Source organism: Drosophila virilis, chromosome 2, assembly GCF_030788295.1.
Source record: "Drosophila virilis strain 15010-1051.87 chromosome 2, Dvir_AGI_RSII-ME, whole genome shotgun sequence".
Classification (NCBI taxonomy): Eukaryota; Metazoa; Arthropoda; class Insecta; order Diptera; family Drosophilidae; genus Drosophila; species Drosophila virilis.
This window is the reverse complement of record NC_091544.1, coordinates 19,840,535-19,857,631: the sequence shown is the minus strand read 5'-3', so window position 1 is coordinate 19,857,631 and position 17,097 is coordinate 19,840,535. Positions and strand designations below refer to the sequence as shown.

General features: G+C 40.6%; 1 protein-coding gene across 1 annotated transcript in view; it reads right to left on the bottom strand.

Annotated features, from left to right (window-relative positions):
• The window catches only part of nAChRalpha1 (nicotinic acetylcholine receptor alpha1), a 76,500-nt gene extending 68,603 nt beyond the window's left edge, over positions 1–7,897 (bottom strand). The window contains exons 1-2 of the mRNA XM_002053284.4: positions 6,801–7,897; positions 793–1,539 (exon numbers count right to left, since the gene is read on the bottom strand). The gene's annotated coding sequence lies outside the window, so the exon portion shown is untranslated. The remainder of the gene's footprint in view (positions 1–792; positions 1,540–6,800) is intronic.
• Between the last annotated feature and the right edge of the window lie 9,200 nt (positions 7,898–17,097).

Sequence of the window (17,097 nt, the reverse complement as noted above, 5' to 3'; positions counted from 1 at the left end):
AAGAGGCACGTGCGCTGCCTGCCTGCCGACTGAGCCTGCACCCGTGGGTGTATTTCGCGATTGTGTGAGTGTCTCTTGTACTATATGGCGATCATAAAAGCAGCACATTAGAAATTATATGACTGTCACACATACACATGCACACGGTCTCAATGTACGTATGTGTGTGGGATTGTGTTTATGTGTGTCTGCTGGGGAATTCATTAGCACAGCTCAAATGGGCTCCTGTTGAAACTTTGGCCCCAGACTACAGCCATAGAGTCGCAGCTTTAAAGTGCCTGGCATGCCCGCATTGAAGGTGCCCTGTTTGTCTGCCGACCCAAACATCAGTCTATAGCTCAGTCTATGCCCCATGCGTATGCTTATCATATATTTAAATGTGACTTGTATGTGCTTCATTAACATTTTGAGTGCATTAACCTGACAGTCTGATTTTCAGATTTCAGTTGGGCTACTCCGATACGATATATCTTGATTTAAAAAGATAAACCTAACTTTCGCCAATTTCGTTAAAAGGCAATAAAGCATTTTCAAGTACTATGTAACTGTCAATGTTTCAAATATAAAATTTAATCTTCTACGTTCAATTTAATAAACAAATAAATTGAAAATAAACAACAAATAATTTAATTGTTACGATAGTATAATGTTTAATTGCATTTTAAGTTTTCTTTTATGAAAAGCAACGCAAATAACTTACTTAAAAGATTTCCTGCTGTACAAGTTGGTACAATATAATTGCCTAATAAATATTTATCTGCACGTATTATAAAAATTGGCATTTTCACTCACCGTTGCTGCGCAGAGCGTTGCATTGCCCACAAGTGACTGGCTGTCGTAATGCCGCCTTCGTCCTTGCTGCTGGATGGGTTGCCGCTGCGTCAGTGCAGCTGCCCCTGTGAATGTGGATGTGGCTGGTATCGCTATGCCGTCGTCGTTGTTGCTGTCTTCTACGGGCTGAGCTGCCAGCAACGGGCAGCATCTGCTAAATCCAACGCCCAGGGACTGGCCCACGCCCACGCTTACACCCTCGCCCAGTACGCCGAATCCCGATGATTGGATGCGCCGTCGTCGTCTGCGATGACGATGATGTGGATGATGCTGGCGCTGGCGTTGATTGTGACGACGGCAGCGTTGCTGTTGCGCTGCGGCGTCTATTTTAATGGAAGCAATGGTGCCGCTTAAAAGCAGCACGCAAACTTCTCACGGGGTAGTTTTTTACAAGTTGTCGTAGTTGTTGCAACTACTACGACCCCAAGTGTTGCCGCTCCGTTTGCTTTTGATCTCTGCCTTCAGTTACTACCACATACCTCTGTTGTTGTTGCTATGCGTTTTTATCGTGGCTGTTTGCTTATCTAGTGCCTGATTAATGACAATTCCATGATCATGTTTTTAAATTCCTGGCGCCTGGGGCTAAGTTCTAGGTTGTGTAGTAATTATTATTTATTCTGATTATTTTTGTTTTATTCTTGTTGCTGGCAGCACTTGGTTGTCGCAGGTTTGAACAATTCCTGTTTGCAGTCTTGGGCGTTGGCATGGCTGCAAAACACATTCAAAATAATTGTGAGAATTAATAAAGCCCAAAACACACGGAAACAATTGGCAAATCAAAGCTGCCAAGAAAATAACGCTTCACTTTTTTGCCCAGTGCCTCGACACAAAGCAAATTAACTGAAAATGTTGCGCCTCTGACACTGCTTTTTTCCCAGTTTTTTCCCTAATTTTTGGCAACTGTCCTATCTGGCCATTTTGGCTGCCAACGCCTGGCTAAGGTTGTGCTGTCTGCCTGCCATGGCTATACCCATATCTGGCGACATTAATATGAATGTATAATACTTGCATACATATTCTTATGCACACATATATATACATATATATTTATATATATAAAGATATATACATGTGCATATTTGCACTTGTGCAGCTCCCATTTGAGCGCATTGACAGTGGAAAAATTTATATTGGAATGCGCTCGCATTCGGAAGCAAATTTTCTGTAAATTATAGATTTTCCCCGTTGCATCTGCTGCTGGCAATTTATCGCATTTAAGTTTTGGCTGACAATGATAATTCATGTACGTGTGCGCGTGCATGTCTGAATTGACCCGGCCTGGTCTGGGCCACACCCATTTGACAAATTGCCAAAATAAAAAGTATAAATAAAGAATTAAACATTTGTGCACTGCTTTAAACTCTGCTAAAATCAGGAAATTGTGTGCGGAAATGTCGTAGAATTTGCGTAGCAAACTGTTAAATATGTAACCAATGTAGATAGATATTCATTTGCATATAATTTATATATACAAATTAATTTGTATATGCGTGTGTCTACAAAATTGTGATTGGAAACAACAAATATTGGGGTTATTTTATGTACCATAAATTGCGTGTAAGAGATAATATTGGTTTTTTAATATGAACCCAATTTTTTGCCTCAAACTTGGAGTATTTATTTATACACATCCGGTTCACATGAGGTGCTACGTTTTTTTTTTGCCGTAGTCAAACTGTGAACATCCTATATCTTCGGGCCTCACTAATCACAGAAATCAATATTTATTTTCCCCACAGCTTTACGAAGTTGGATTATTTGCCCAGTATTCAAATCGACTAATTTTAAGTATTTCAGCAGAGCTGGCTGATTTAAAGCTTTCTTTTCTTATCATCATTAAGCAATTTTTTTTATTCGGATGGTGTTTTCAGACTTCATAAGTGATAGGGCAATACAGGTCACAGCCGAAATCAGACTCATTTTCATTCAATCAACATTGAAGCTAAAAACAAAGATTTGTGTGAACCAATTAAGGTGCAGTCCATGTTCAAATATAAAGGGATACTCGTCTAGGTTGAAATTGCTATATTTTCCACAATGCATTAGAACCAATTCGTAATAATGGAGCAATAATAATTCTAATTGCAAAAAAATAAAGTAGGATGCAAAAAACTGGGGCTTTTATTTAGTGGCAGCATAAGCGGTGCTGGACTGAGGACTGCAATTACAGAGTTGCAAAATGCACAACGAAGCGGAAAATGTGTGTTTGCTTGTGGGTGTGGGAGGGAGGCCATTTATATATAAAACACGAAAATGTGCAGCTGTAAATTTTAAACCAAATGCGAAATGCAAATGACAAAACCAGAAAATGGAATTGAAATGAAAATGGAAATAAAGCTAGCAGTCCCTTTGCGAATGTTTAAAAATATAAACAACAGCAACAGCAACTCTAATGAGTGCACTGACATAAAAATAATTATGAATTAAAACCCAAGTTGCTTAGTTATATATTTTTTCTTCGCTTTTCCACTAGCTCGCTTCTTTTTTATAGTTTTTTTTTTGTACCCAACCATAACTCATAATTCAAATGCATGTAGGAAGTGGATACTGCAGCGCAGTTGCCAACGAACCCGACGAGATCTGTGCCGGCTTTAGTTCAGTTGGTTCCATTGTCTCCTGTAATGCGACGTCATCGTCAGACGTCGTTGTCCTGGTCCTGGTCGTCGTCCTCATACTGCCCGTAGTCGGATGGCGCCCGTTGTCTGTCTGCATTTTCATTTGTGGCGCATAAAAAGGCAGCAGCCCAACTGAAGGCAAAAGAGATGCCAACAAATGTCCATCAGCAACTACAGCAAATGCCATTTATATATGTTTGTAGGACTGCAACATAAAAGAGCAACAACAAGCTGACATACAATCAGACATACAGACGAACTGGCAATGGCGGGTCTTTGCCTCCGTCTCTGCCACTGCCTCTGTGTCTGAGTTGTTGGGCAGTTGGGAACTGTGGGACCGTCTGCTTTTAGGCAACATCGTCTCGACCGCGGGTCGGCTAAGTCCAACGGCAGCAACAATGCGACAGACCAAGCACATCGAGTCCCAAACAAGTGGCGCATCCTGCACTAAAGAATATAAAGCTTCCTTGAGAGTGCATCAAGCTTATTCTTAAAGCACAAATTTAAGGCTGCACGTGGCGTGCCGCAAGCAGCAGGCGGCGTCCCTTGGTCAATCTTCGAAAAGTATCTTTCTCTAATGAGTGGGCTTAAATATTAAGAGGACAGAGATAATATATATAATGTATAAATAACAGCGAAGCGATGACTTTTTCGCTCTCCATTCATTTTAAGGTGGGGGGCCAACAATTCAGCAGAAGTCCATGGAGAACTGGTCGAGCATTCTGCCCGTTGCGCACAAAAGTATGCTATATATTTTTATGACCAGCGAGCTGAAACAATTTCATGACAACAGCGACTACAACAACTACTGGGACAGCAATCGAAGCGTATTGTTTGACAGATTTTCCAGATATATATAACGGGTTGCAGTCAGTTGACTTTGCAGCAATGCAATCATTTAACTTATGGGGCAAGAGGATAGATAAAAATGGTTATATGGAGAAAATGGGCTCGCCGCGACCACTCGACTTTGTCAAGAGTCTATATGATATATATGTTTTTATTAAATAATGTGGCGGAAATTGGGCTTATTGAAAATGGCTTAAGACGTCTTCGTCAAATTTTGGATTGAAGTCCGAGTTATACAGACTAGCTGTCTGCCAGAAAGTGTTATTTTCTCTTAAAGCGAAATAATTTTCTGTGCCTTTGATATGATTTTTAATGAGGTTTGAGTACCTATCACTTATAATTTTAAATTAAAAATATTCCAAAAACTTTTAGTTTTCCAGGATTTTCCAATAGACAAACTTTCATAAAAAAAAACTTTTCTTTAGTTTCGCGTTGTTAAACAATAAGTTTTATAAGTCGTGGCATAACTTTAAGAATAGAGACTGCTATTATTGGAAAACCAACTATTAAATACGATATATATATACATATATATATCTCTATAAATAAAAATATTTGTTCTGACTGACTGATTATTGATCAACGCAGAGCCCAAACCGTAAGAGTAAGGAAGCTGGAATTTTTAGTTGATACCAAGTCAATACAAATTCCACCCCAAGTGTGGAAAAATCTCGAAAAATGTTTGTATGAAGTTTTTTTTTCTGTTCGTCCTCAAACTCATTTTCAAAGATCCTTGTTCAAATAACGTTTTCCGTTTTTCGCTATTTTTCTAAATGAGCGAATGGAAGTTACCAAAACCTCGCCGTAAGGTAACTTCAGTAAAAATGTGAATATCTCAGCTCTTAGGGTCATTGATCACTAGTCACTCATTCGGTCAGGTCAAAAAGTTTTATATATAGTAAAAGCTTAAGCTGCTTACTCAAAAATGTTTACTCCACTCGTTAGGACCAGCAACTACAATTGTAGCAGCAGGTACAACAAAAGCTACAGTAAGAACCATTTTTGTAGACACAAAGTTTGCAAATCGTTTAATTTTGTTTGCGCTACACAAACGGTTCACTTAAATTGTGCCAGCTAAAGTGAAGCATCGACAATTGCAGCGTTGGCAAGAAATAATGCCTCAGTGTCATATTATCAACTGCAGCCAAGGGCTTACTAGCAGTGGGCGTGTCAGCTGACCACCAATATAAATAAACACTTTATATTCAATTTAGCAACAATTCAAAGCACATTGTTAAAGTGGGTGCGGAAGTAAACGAGGAAGCGAGGTGCTTTGGAGTTGAACTAATAACAAAAGGCGCTGAGACGAGGACCAAAAATCAACTTCAAAAACGAAAATATTTGTAGAACAACAAAAAATCGACAACTTCGTTCAACTTGGCGTCACAAAAAGTGCACACAAGCACACACGATTACAAGCAATGCTGTGGTTGTGTGTTTGTGTGTGAGCGTGTGTGTGTGTGTGGGTGCTTCTGTCAGGACAATGCCAAAGACAATAGAAGACCGTACACAAAAACAAGACTGAATGGCAACTAAACAAGTGGGAATTTACGTTAAAAATAATAACAACACAAAACAATAACAACAAACAAAACGCACACAAAAAGCAAAAACGGATATAGGAAAAACGGACTGAGTATATGATTGACAGACTGACTGATTGACACTTAAGGCGTGCGTGGCGTATGAGTAATCCGTGAAGTTTGACAAGTAAAATGTAAAGTGAGAACTAAGAACGGGGCGCGGGGAGCAGAGTTCATAGGCATTCCCTACCAAAGTAAATCGTATGAATTAGAGCAAACGAGAACCGTGTTTGGTGCAACAATAATATGAAGAAATCAGCACAAAAGCCATGCATGTAGGGCTTATAAAAAGAAAAACAAGAAAAGGACGGAAGAGTACTTTCGAAAACTAAACACTCTAAGGTCATATTTAATATAAATGACGTACTGAGTTTGTAAATATTATCTGATTTTATGTGGTAATATTTATATGTGTAAAATTACATTACTTGTGTACAAAAAGGAAAGGGAATAACTTATTTTTAGCCTGCAACTTAAAATATTGGTAAAAACAAAATCGTTTGGAGCGGAACGGAAATTGCATCCAAAACAGATTAGGACTGGGCACTTGTTCAAAATATGATAGTAAATATTCCAAATAAATTAGAATAAACGCTAATCAGTTCATCTTATGACAAACAAACTGTTGCTAATATTACTCTCAGATTATTTGAAAGAGAATGTCAAGTATGTTACAAATGTTACAACTTATGAGCCTGATTTAAGTTGGATTTCTGTGCTACGATGTGAAGTGTGGTGAAAGCGCGCACTGACACACATTCATAATGATGAGCATGTCAGTGTCTGGGACGTGGAACGCAGTTGGCGCAACAGTTAAACGAAATCATGAAACATTCCCACACACTCACACACATTGCATAAGTGTAGGTGTGTGTGAAATGTATATATACATATAAACTGGTTGTGTTTTTGCCACACTTACATTGCTGACATCAATTTGCGCACAAAGTCAGGCAGACAACGGCTTAACAACAACAATAGACGCGGGACCGACAACGCGCCGCACAGGAAAAAAAAAGCAGTAACAACAGCCCGACAGACAGTTGGACAGACGGACCGAGTACAGCGAACCAGCGACCGAACTACGGAACCGGAAACGAAATGAAATTCGAGACCTGCTGACAAGCGGCCAACACGTCGTGGGCGGCGGCAGCGACAGAAACAGAGACGGCGACAGTGATTCAGTGGCTGAGACAGACCTGACGGCGACGGCAACAGCGTTGATGACGGCGATTACGAAAACAAGAATTGGACAACACTCGACGGTTTAGTTTACTGAGATTTCTGTGGCGGCCGCATTGAGTTGCATTTGACCGTGCCAAGACGATGACTTTTCAATTAAACACACACTCACACACGAGCGCGCACATGCTTCTTGATGCGGATGTGGCTGTGGATGTAGATGCGGATGCGGATTTTGATAGGGACACACACACAAAAGATGCTCCTGTGGCTGCGGCTGTGGCTGCTGCTGCTGTTGTTGATTTTGTTGTAGGGTATTGAGGTGTTGGTGGTGTGGATGTTGCTGCGGGTGCTGCTGTCGCTTATGTTGATGTTGCAGCAGCACACGCCCTGCTTGGAAAGCGGCACGGTGTGTGAAAGTCTCTGACTGTGACGCCGTTTGTAATACTGACTCGGTCTCAGACTCGGACTCGGTAGCGGTATCGGTATCGGTCTCGTACTCGCTGCTCCGCAGTAGCAGCGGTCGCAGCAGCGGCAACGTATGACAATCAAATATTTGTTTGCTCATTTGCGAGGCAATCGGGGAGACATTTTGGTTGCCGCTGTTTGAACACGAACGGTTAAACTACGTTGGCCCAGTGTCAAATTATTGATATTATTTACGCTCTATTTTAATTGCAATTCTGTGTTTGATTTGATATTTTTATTTCTATTTATTTTATTTTGTTGGTAATATTTTCATTTGCTTCTATTGGCTATGCTCTTGCTTTTCCTTGTTTGGTTACACGCGACGCAATACGGCTCGCTCGATGCGTACGTTTTCTTCAACCCGCGGGCTCTGAGGCAACTACTGTTGGCCGCCGCTGCATGGCAGATTTTTCGCAGCTGGCGCTGAAGCTGCCGCCGATGAGTCGCTGCTGCCTGTAATGCTGCTGCTGCTGCTTCTGCTCTCATGTAGCCCACACTCTCGGATGCTGTGCGCAAGTTGAGCGCCACAAAGCGACAAAGAGCGACGCGCTCTCTTTATATTTTGTCATTTTCCTGGCAGCGCCTAGAAATCTGCTCAACTTGCCTGGTCTTACTCTCCGCCCCAAGGTAGGCTATGATTTTTGGGAATGTTTGTATGACAGTTTATCGAACTTCTTCGCTTAAGTGCGAATCTCGCTCTCTTAGCTGCGCCAGAACTCTACACAGCCGCCTCAAATCAAGCGATAAAAGGGCGTTTTACTTTTGCCGCACGTACACACACACTCTCTCTCTCTCTCTCTCTCTTTCTGTAACTCTCTATCTGGCGTTCACTGCTCTCTTACATCTGTGCCTGCTTTTATCAGCTTTGTGTATGTGTGAGTGTGTGTGTTTGAACATTTTTCAGCGTCTGCCGTATGTGCTGCTTCTGCTACCCGAAAATTATTCTGGCTTTGACGACAACTCCAGGCGCCCGCACAAAAAGTGCCTAGCTAATAATTTACATACAGGGCGTGGATTTTCGCTACCTCTGGCGCAAATGCTCTCTGTCTCTGTCTCTGTTTTTGTCTCTCCCTCTCGCTGACGCACTGTTTCTCTTTAGCTAACTCTCTGTGTGTGTGCATGCGAATTCCCAGCAGAGATAAAAGGGCCGGCCAGCGACAATGTGCGCCGCAGCCCAAAAACAAAAATTTTGGGAATCTCCTTTGCTTTGCTCTTGTTGCTGTTCTTTCTCATCCGACGCCTCTTGCCCTCCAACCCCTCTGCTGCCTTTATGTGTTAAAGTAGGGAAACGGGGAGCCACTGGCTACAATTGTTTGTTTATTTCTATACATTGTTGTCCTTATTTTCGGCCATGCCTTTGTTATCCTTTCTGGCCGCATGTTACTTGGGACCAGGCGAGCCTTGTTTCATTATGCGTATGAATGAATTTTATTTGTAACTCAGCTGCGTGTGTATGTGTGTGTGTGCGTGTTTATGTGTGCATATGGGTGCAAATGAATTTGATGTAAATTGCAATTTCATGCTTATTTTCTTTGAGCTTTCGATGCCTTCTCTCCCTGTTTATGCCTCCCACTCCGACACTTCTCTCATCTGCTTTTTTACAGTGTTTTTACTGTCTGTCGCCGTGTCCTGGAGTCGTGTCCTACTGTGCGTGTAATTGATAATGATCTCGATTGTGGTTTTGTGCTGATTTCGTTGCTGTTTTTGTTTTCGGTGTCTTTGTTTTGCTTCTATTTCGTCCTTCGGCTCATTTTATTTGTATGTGTGTGTGTGTGTGTTAGCGGGGTCTTTGACAAAAAACGTAGCATATTTTATAGTCTGTTCAAGTTGCATGTGACGATGTATTTTTATTTTTGTTGGAATTCACACAGCGTATCTTAAGGTAAATTTGCCTGCCATTTATACATGCAGATCTAACAGTTGTATGTTGTGCGTGCGCGTATGCGTCTGTGTGTGTGTGTGCGTGTGCGTGTGTGGGTGCGAGCGTTCGTGACAATATTTACAATTAAGAAAATGTGCTAGGCTAACTCTATGTTATTTGTGCAATGTTCGCCTGGTGTGGGACTTATATACATGGATATATTGCTAGCAGAATAAATTTTGGCTTGCAGCAAGAGGTTTGTAGCAAAAAGAACGAAACAAAATTTCCTAAAATACCTAAAGGGTTTTGACAGCTGAGCTGTGATTATGCGACTTACAAGGACTAGCATGCACTGCAAGCAAATGAATTCAATTCAAAGAAAATTGTATGATTGAAAGATCGCTTAAATCTATTTTCCCTAGAAAACTCTTAATAATATAGTAATATTTTGATAAATATATATGCTTGTGGCACTTACACCTTATGTCAACCAGCATACTAAAGTCCGGCTTCTTAATACTGTAATGATATTTTTGAATACAAATATATAAACATTTTTATAAACTAGCTAATACGTACCACAATTATGATAGTGGGTTCTTTTTGCTGTTTGCAATATTATCTGATATACTATTTCATTATGTCTGAACAAAGATAACTCAAACACTGCCGATTACATAAAAATTTAGTTACTAGAGATCAATCAAGAAAACAACATTAATTATTACATGTCTATGATGATAATTAGTATGATGATTTGTATTTGAAACAGACATAATTAAAAGATCAAACAGGATCCATTGTGAAATTCAAAACCTTATTATCAAAAAATTACTAGAAAAAAATTAGAGTTGCATTTTACGATTCGATCCACACCTGCACCATTTTCACTAGGTACAGGGTATACAATGAAATAGAACTCTTTACTCAACTTGTTTCTAATTTTCCTGTTCCCTGTTATAGTCTTTTTTTAATTTACCTTTGCAGCTTTATGCTGGCAATGTTCTTCTTTAGAGTCCACTGCCCAACAGGACCGATAGAAAGTGGCAAGCGCAAATGAAAGTTCACACGCCCCCATTACGCCCACAAACAGCAATTAGAAAACGCAACATTCTGGCTCAAACTTAAACTAACGTCTCTGCAGAAGCATTTTGGCCCAGGGCCCAGAGCTGCACACACATACAAATAAACAGATTCTAACTATGTAGATGTAAATGCTGTGACTGGGAATAAGGCAACGGCAAACACCAGACATCACGGTCAATGAATTGCTTCTCATTTGGCGCTTAAAAATTATGGCCACATGTGGGCAGCAAATGGCAGCAGCCATTGGCCATTGGCCATTGGCCATCCTCATGGCCAACATGTTGACCGAATTTCGTTACACCCGCTGCAAGCTTATCGCGGGCAATGGGCCGCAGAAGTGCAGGCGCCGCAAGGTTTCTCTTCTTCATTGGCAGTCCCTCTGCATGCCACATGTGTATGTGTGTGCGCGCGCGGGTGTGCAACTATGCGAGTGTGCTCTACTGAACATGTGTGTGGGAGGGTAATTTGTAAGCGACTCGCGTCGTCCTTTACTGCGACGAAGCATCAACAGAGAACATACCAAATACATACACCAAACACAGGCTCATACAAACACACACGCACAAAGAAAAACTACAACACCTTTGCTTGGTGTAAATAAGTAAAGCAAACGCCTCGGCGGAGCGGGGGCGTATGAGCAAATTCGGTGCGCTGGAACAGCCAGGCATATTCCATTGTTCACTTTAAATGTTAAGCAGCCTCGACCATTTTTTTTTTTGTTTTTGTTTATGTTGTTGTATTTGTTGTTGTTGTTGCAAAGAATGCTTACCAGCCGGTTCGTGCAAATGTTTTAATGCTTTGTCGCCGTAGCTGCAGCAGCAACAACAGCAACAGCGTCAACAGCGTCAACAGGACCAGCAACATCTCAGAGCTGACAGCCGTTTTCTCGCTAAAATTTATTGGTAGAACTAAATTATTTTGCCAAACATTCACATTTACTCATTTTTCTCTCGACAAGTGCGACATTTGGCTCATATAGCAGCAGTAGCAGCATAGTTAAACTAATAAATGCGGTGTTTTGGTCAGATATGTTGACAAACAAAAAGATTTTCCACACAGAAACTTATTTTAGACCGATCGTTCTTATAGTGGTTCGATCCGGCAGGATCCGATCTATGAACTGCCTATAACAGAAAAATTAATCTATGCTAAGTTTTAAGATGATTTTTAATACCGACAGACAAGTTCACATAGAAACAGACAGATGGATCGACGGACATGACAATATCACACATTTCATGGCTAAATTTTAATACCCTCTACAAGTGTAGAGAATATACATTGAAAAGGCCATTAACATGGTCATTGAGAAATAAACTGGGAATACATAAAAATTAAATCAGACAATCATATGCCTTAACCAAACTAAGTTGAAGGTTACGTTTTGTTTTCTGTGGTCCATTTTGATATAGTCTTTATTTATTTCATTTTATATAGAAAACATATTAGATATTTATGGTTTCCCTACAGGAATTTTTTAAATTTAGCTTACTATCGAACAGATTAGTTGACATCACTTGCAGCTAGCACCTGGCGCCCATCGTTGGCCATCCAAATTGTTGGCAATGGCTTCCACTTCTTTTGTGTAATTTTGTTGTTGTTGTTCTTGTTGTTGCTGTTGCGCGGTGCGGTGCGGTGCGGTCTGGTACGGTGCTTGAAATGCTGCACATGCCTGGGCGACCGCATGCCTGGGCTTAGAGGACCGCCACAAACATTTTGGGGCTGCTTATGTGCACGCCCCGCTCTGTAAATTTATGGCCAGTAGGCAGGCTACGGCTCCTGACTTCAAGCCTTGGCACAATGAAATATTTTTTGCATTAAGCAAAAATTTGCTGAAAATATTTGCAGGCCTGCTTCTTGACCAGAAAGCCTGGGCGCGGCAATTAAGCCAACGGGGGGCGGTCTGAGCGATTGCGCATTAAGCGCTTCATTAAATATTTAAGTTTGACCTGATGCCGCTACCGCTGCCTTGGACCACGTTGCGTATGCGTTACGCTTGCTGTGCTCCTCGACAGCGCGCTGTATTGTTAAGGTATTTTTTGAGACCCGCTCGTAGCCGTTGTTGTGCTTTATGTTGTTGTTTATGTTATTGTACAAAAGAAGTGTGTTGTTCTTGCTGTACTAGTTGTTTCTGCTGCTACTGCAGCTGCATCAGAAATAATGTTAAGTGTGGCCGCGAGCATGAAACTGACATGCTTTTCAGTTTTCCTTGCAGGTTGCTTTGCTTTTGCTTTCTGCTTTTGCTCCTCAGCGAACCACTCGCGTGACGCTCGCAGCTCTTTTGGCGCTGGATTGCTTTGGATTGCTGGCAAAAGGGTCGAAATTGCAGTTGGTTAGGTTCTTTTTTTACGGTCAGTTGAGGCCTATCTGCAAACTGGGATGTATAGGCTTTTCTTGGGTGATTAAAAAATATACAAAATTTCTCTGGAATATAGTCGCTATACTCTTAAGATCGTAATAAATTGGTCAAAAAATATTTAAACCTAAAGAAAATTACTATTTTTTTCTTTCATTTAACCATTTCATTAATGTATCATAATACACATTGAAATTTGTAGAATTTTTTTAACGTATAACAGTGCATGCTAAGATCGTGATTACTCAATCAAAGTGTTTCTTTGTATACATTTTATTCAACTTTTTATGAGGACGATTCCATTTTGCAGCATCTGCGTGATGTGGGCAACCAAATCGCTGAATCAATTTAGCATTGAACCTATACAGAAATGCTTGCATGTCCAAACAGAAACCTTTTTAAAATGGTAAAATGTTAAAGCTTAAATTTCGTTGAACATACTCTATACAGGCATTAAATTGTAGAAAATAATATTTGAACAAGTATTATTAAATGTATGTTCAACTCAATGCAAAACCTTCCGATACATTTTATTTAAAAACTTATTCAATAATTAACAAGGGAGCTATGTGAAAAAATAGAATAAAGTTTTCAAATCTCAACTATCAAAATTTGTTTAATATTTCAGACAAGGATATTTATCAAGGTATTATGTAATCTTGTTAAATGTCGTTTAAATTATAATAGTTTCTTAGAGGACATATTGATTCAGTGCATAGAATCACAAAGAAACTCTATTAAATCTGGCTACATTAACTTTTGTTTTACAGTTAATAGAGCTGAACAATATCAAATTTTGTGAGAGATTAGAAATCCCCTCTGCAAGTCTATAAAATTACGAAAACAAATACAAAATTTATGGCAAGATAAAGATTGAAATATAGAATGATTCTCGATATATAAGTGCAATAAATAGACAATTCCATTATTTATGCACAGCTTGAACTGTGTACTTTGTGTTATGCTACAAAATAAAAAACAGCTTACTAGATTTATTACTTACTTTTAGAATCATTAATGATTAAGTGAGTTGCTTCCCACATGCTGCTGCGAAAGACTCGCATCCACAACCTTTATGGCTTATCGCTCGAGAGCGACAGCGACCTTTGCATACGATTTGCAGCCAGAGAAAAGTTATCACTTCGTTTTCGCAATTTGCATATTAAAACGCCCTGACTCCGGATTCGTTATGTCTGATTGCCACTGCCACATGGCTGTCAGGTTGTCTACATTTTACTTTGTCAACGTCTCGCCTCGCACCTAAGCTGCAGCAGGGAAGGAAGTAGAAGGACCCACTAACCATAACCACTGCAAATTAAAAACAAAACGACTAGAAAAATAGAGTCACATTCACAGGTTCGCAGTGCCTTTGTCTCAACTTCGCTTCGGTTGGGTGCTGGGTTACCCGCCGTGCGGTCTGACATGTCTCATATTTTGCAGCAGGCAGGAATACCGCTCGGTTTTCGAAGCCAAGCTGAACACTTAACCGGTTTTAGGTTGCCTCCTACATTTGCTCATTTGCCGCACTGACTTTTTGGGTCACATCCTCTGGGAGCAATGCGTCAAAATCAGTGTCAACGCGCAGCGGTCCACCTCCCCCCTTTTGCAACCATTTACTCTGCTCCACTCTCTGGCCCGCATCTTCGGCTCTCTCTCAGTTTCGTGTGCGTGTTAAAAAATTAATTTTCCCTGCCATGCAAGAGAGCGGGCAACCACTTAAAAAGCAAAAGTCTCAGCCGAGATTGGCATAGTTTCCACCTACGCCCTTCAGCCCTTTTAGCATTGCTGTTTGCCGTTTGCCCATATCCGACATAAAGCATGAAGGCTGGCAATAAATTGTCGAAAAAAGGCAGCAATGTCGTTACCTTGAATCTCCCAGCGCTGAACCTATCGCTGGTTTTGCCACTGTCTTGCCAACTTCATAAGGTCCTTATGAATGTGGTCGTTGCAGGAGCGCCGGAGAAATGGCTATGGCAAGCGCTTATCTCAATATTCTTAAGCTGCAGCCACATCATCGTCGGCTTCATAATGCGAAAGCAATGCCATCATCAATAGTTGGCGACTTTCGACACATCGCTTGATCGGGTAATGTTGTCTCCATTCATGCACTTACTAAACGAGAGGTCGTGCCATTAACCGGAGCGGGTGATTAACGTCTGTGTTGCAATCTACGAGTGTGTGTGTGTGTGTGTGTGTATGTGTGTATGAGTGTGGGTGTGTAGCCTGCAATTCGTGCAGATAAACTTAATAGGCAGCCATCAGCTGGCGCCGCGCATTCGGTGCATACTTAACAGCGCTGCATACTTCATAATCTTCTCAATGCGCTTAAGTGCAGCGCGTTGTGCCCAACAGGAAAAACAACAACAACAACAACAAGAACACCAACAAACACAGCTCTGGCTCCTTCAAAGCTTGCTTTATGAACGTCGCCAACGTCGCTGTTGATGACTTGAATAATAATCATAATAATAACAAGGACATGGCAGAGAACAAAAGCACACCTGCCAACACACACACAGAGACACAAATACACACATACACCAGCACAGGCACACACACGCGCACGCCATGTGTGCACTTGTGTTTGTTTTTCGTGACGTTCTCGCAGCTGCGCCCATGCCTCGCGCCTCGCTCGGCACTTGAAGTGTGTTTAAAGATAAAAATGCAGTTTATCCTCTTTTCAGCGCAACAAACTGAAAGTGTGTATGTCTGTTTGTATGTGCGAGTGTGTGTGGGTGTGTGTTTCTGCACGCTTTTGGGGCTTTGAGTGCTTTAGAAAGAATTTCGTTTTTGTCTAGTTGGGCGCCCTTCGCTTCATACGATTCATTTTTTGTGCGCAGCGTTGACTTAGGCATCGCTTGCAGACCACACCCCGTCGCCCGCCTTATTCATCCACCCCCACTCACACACACTGCTCGCAACATACACATCTATTACTTCTTCAGCTATCTGGGCACACAGAATACTTTTCAATAGTTCTTCAATAGTTTGTCGTCAACACTCTCTTCGTATTAAGTGCAAGTTTTTGTGGGCCGCATTGAAGGTGCTTTGCCATTGGGACAACGGCAATCTGTTAAGTTTTTAATTATACTCGTATTTCTTCGATATGAGTGGCAAAACAATCCCAGTTGGTGAGTCGGTAAAAAAGTTTTGGGACCATATATTCAACAATTGAAAACAAACACCTATTTAGTGTGAACTATGACCAAAACTTGCTCACATTTGCATCAGAAACCTCAATACATAAACTTATTTACAACTATGCTTGAATCGTATGTGTTCTTAATTAAGAAGAAATTAAAGTTTTGCTGTTTAAACAATATTTCAAGTACACTTCAACCTTGGTAGGAGATTTATTTATTCCTTAAATAATCCCCAAATCACATATGGTCATATATGGTCATATAATTTTGGAGACTACTTTCTTTCATTTAAAAAATATTGATGTTTTTTGTATAAAATATACACTCAAATAATACTTTTAACTAAATGTAGTTCCTTTGAGCAGATCCCTAACGAATCGCCAATCGGCATTATTATCATCATCATCATCATAAGTAAACAAAAGGTCTGCTGTCCGCTACAAATCTGTATTGTTAGGTTTATCAAACAACTTAGCTTAAATTTTATGAACTCGAACTGAATTTATGAAAGGTAAATAGTTAATTTGGTTGCTCAATTGGTGATGGACTGATTATTCACCCACTGAATTTGGCGTGCGAGTGCGCTGCGCCTAAGACAATCAGTAAATGTATTCAAAATATTGAGCTGCATTCATTGAGCATTGATTGAGCATTTTTCCTGGGCAAACAACGGGCAAATACAGAAAGCATGCAAACATAATCAAAATCAATGATGCGCATGCTTGGCCGCCATTTAAGCGGAAGTAAAATTCGTACAAAGGAACAAAACAATTTTTTGGACTCTCTCAGACGCGTGCTGTTGTTCGTTATGTATGTAAAAAGCGACTTGAATCGACAATTGGCCGTTTTGGCTGATGGTATACATAATTTGATATGCTATGATAATTTTGTTTATGTGCAGCGAGCATGAAATTGTATAAAATATAAGTAACAAAACTTTTCGGCCCAAGCTCTCATGAAATTGAAATGAGGCGACGCCAACACCAAGCGGCCAAAGATTGACGGCATACGCAATTTGAACAATCAAAATTAATATTTAAACATGACCGGTCCAGCAATAGCAGCAAAAGCAGCCACAATTAGCAAGCCCAGAATTAGGCAACCAAACTTCACTATATAAATG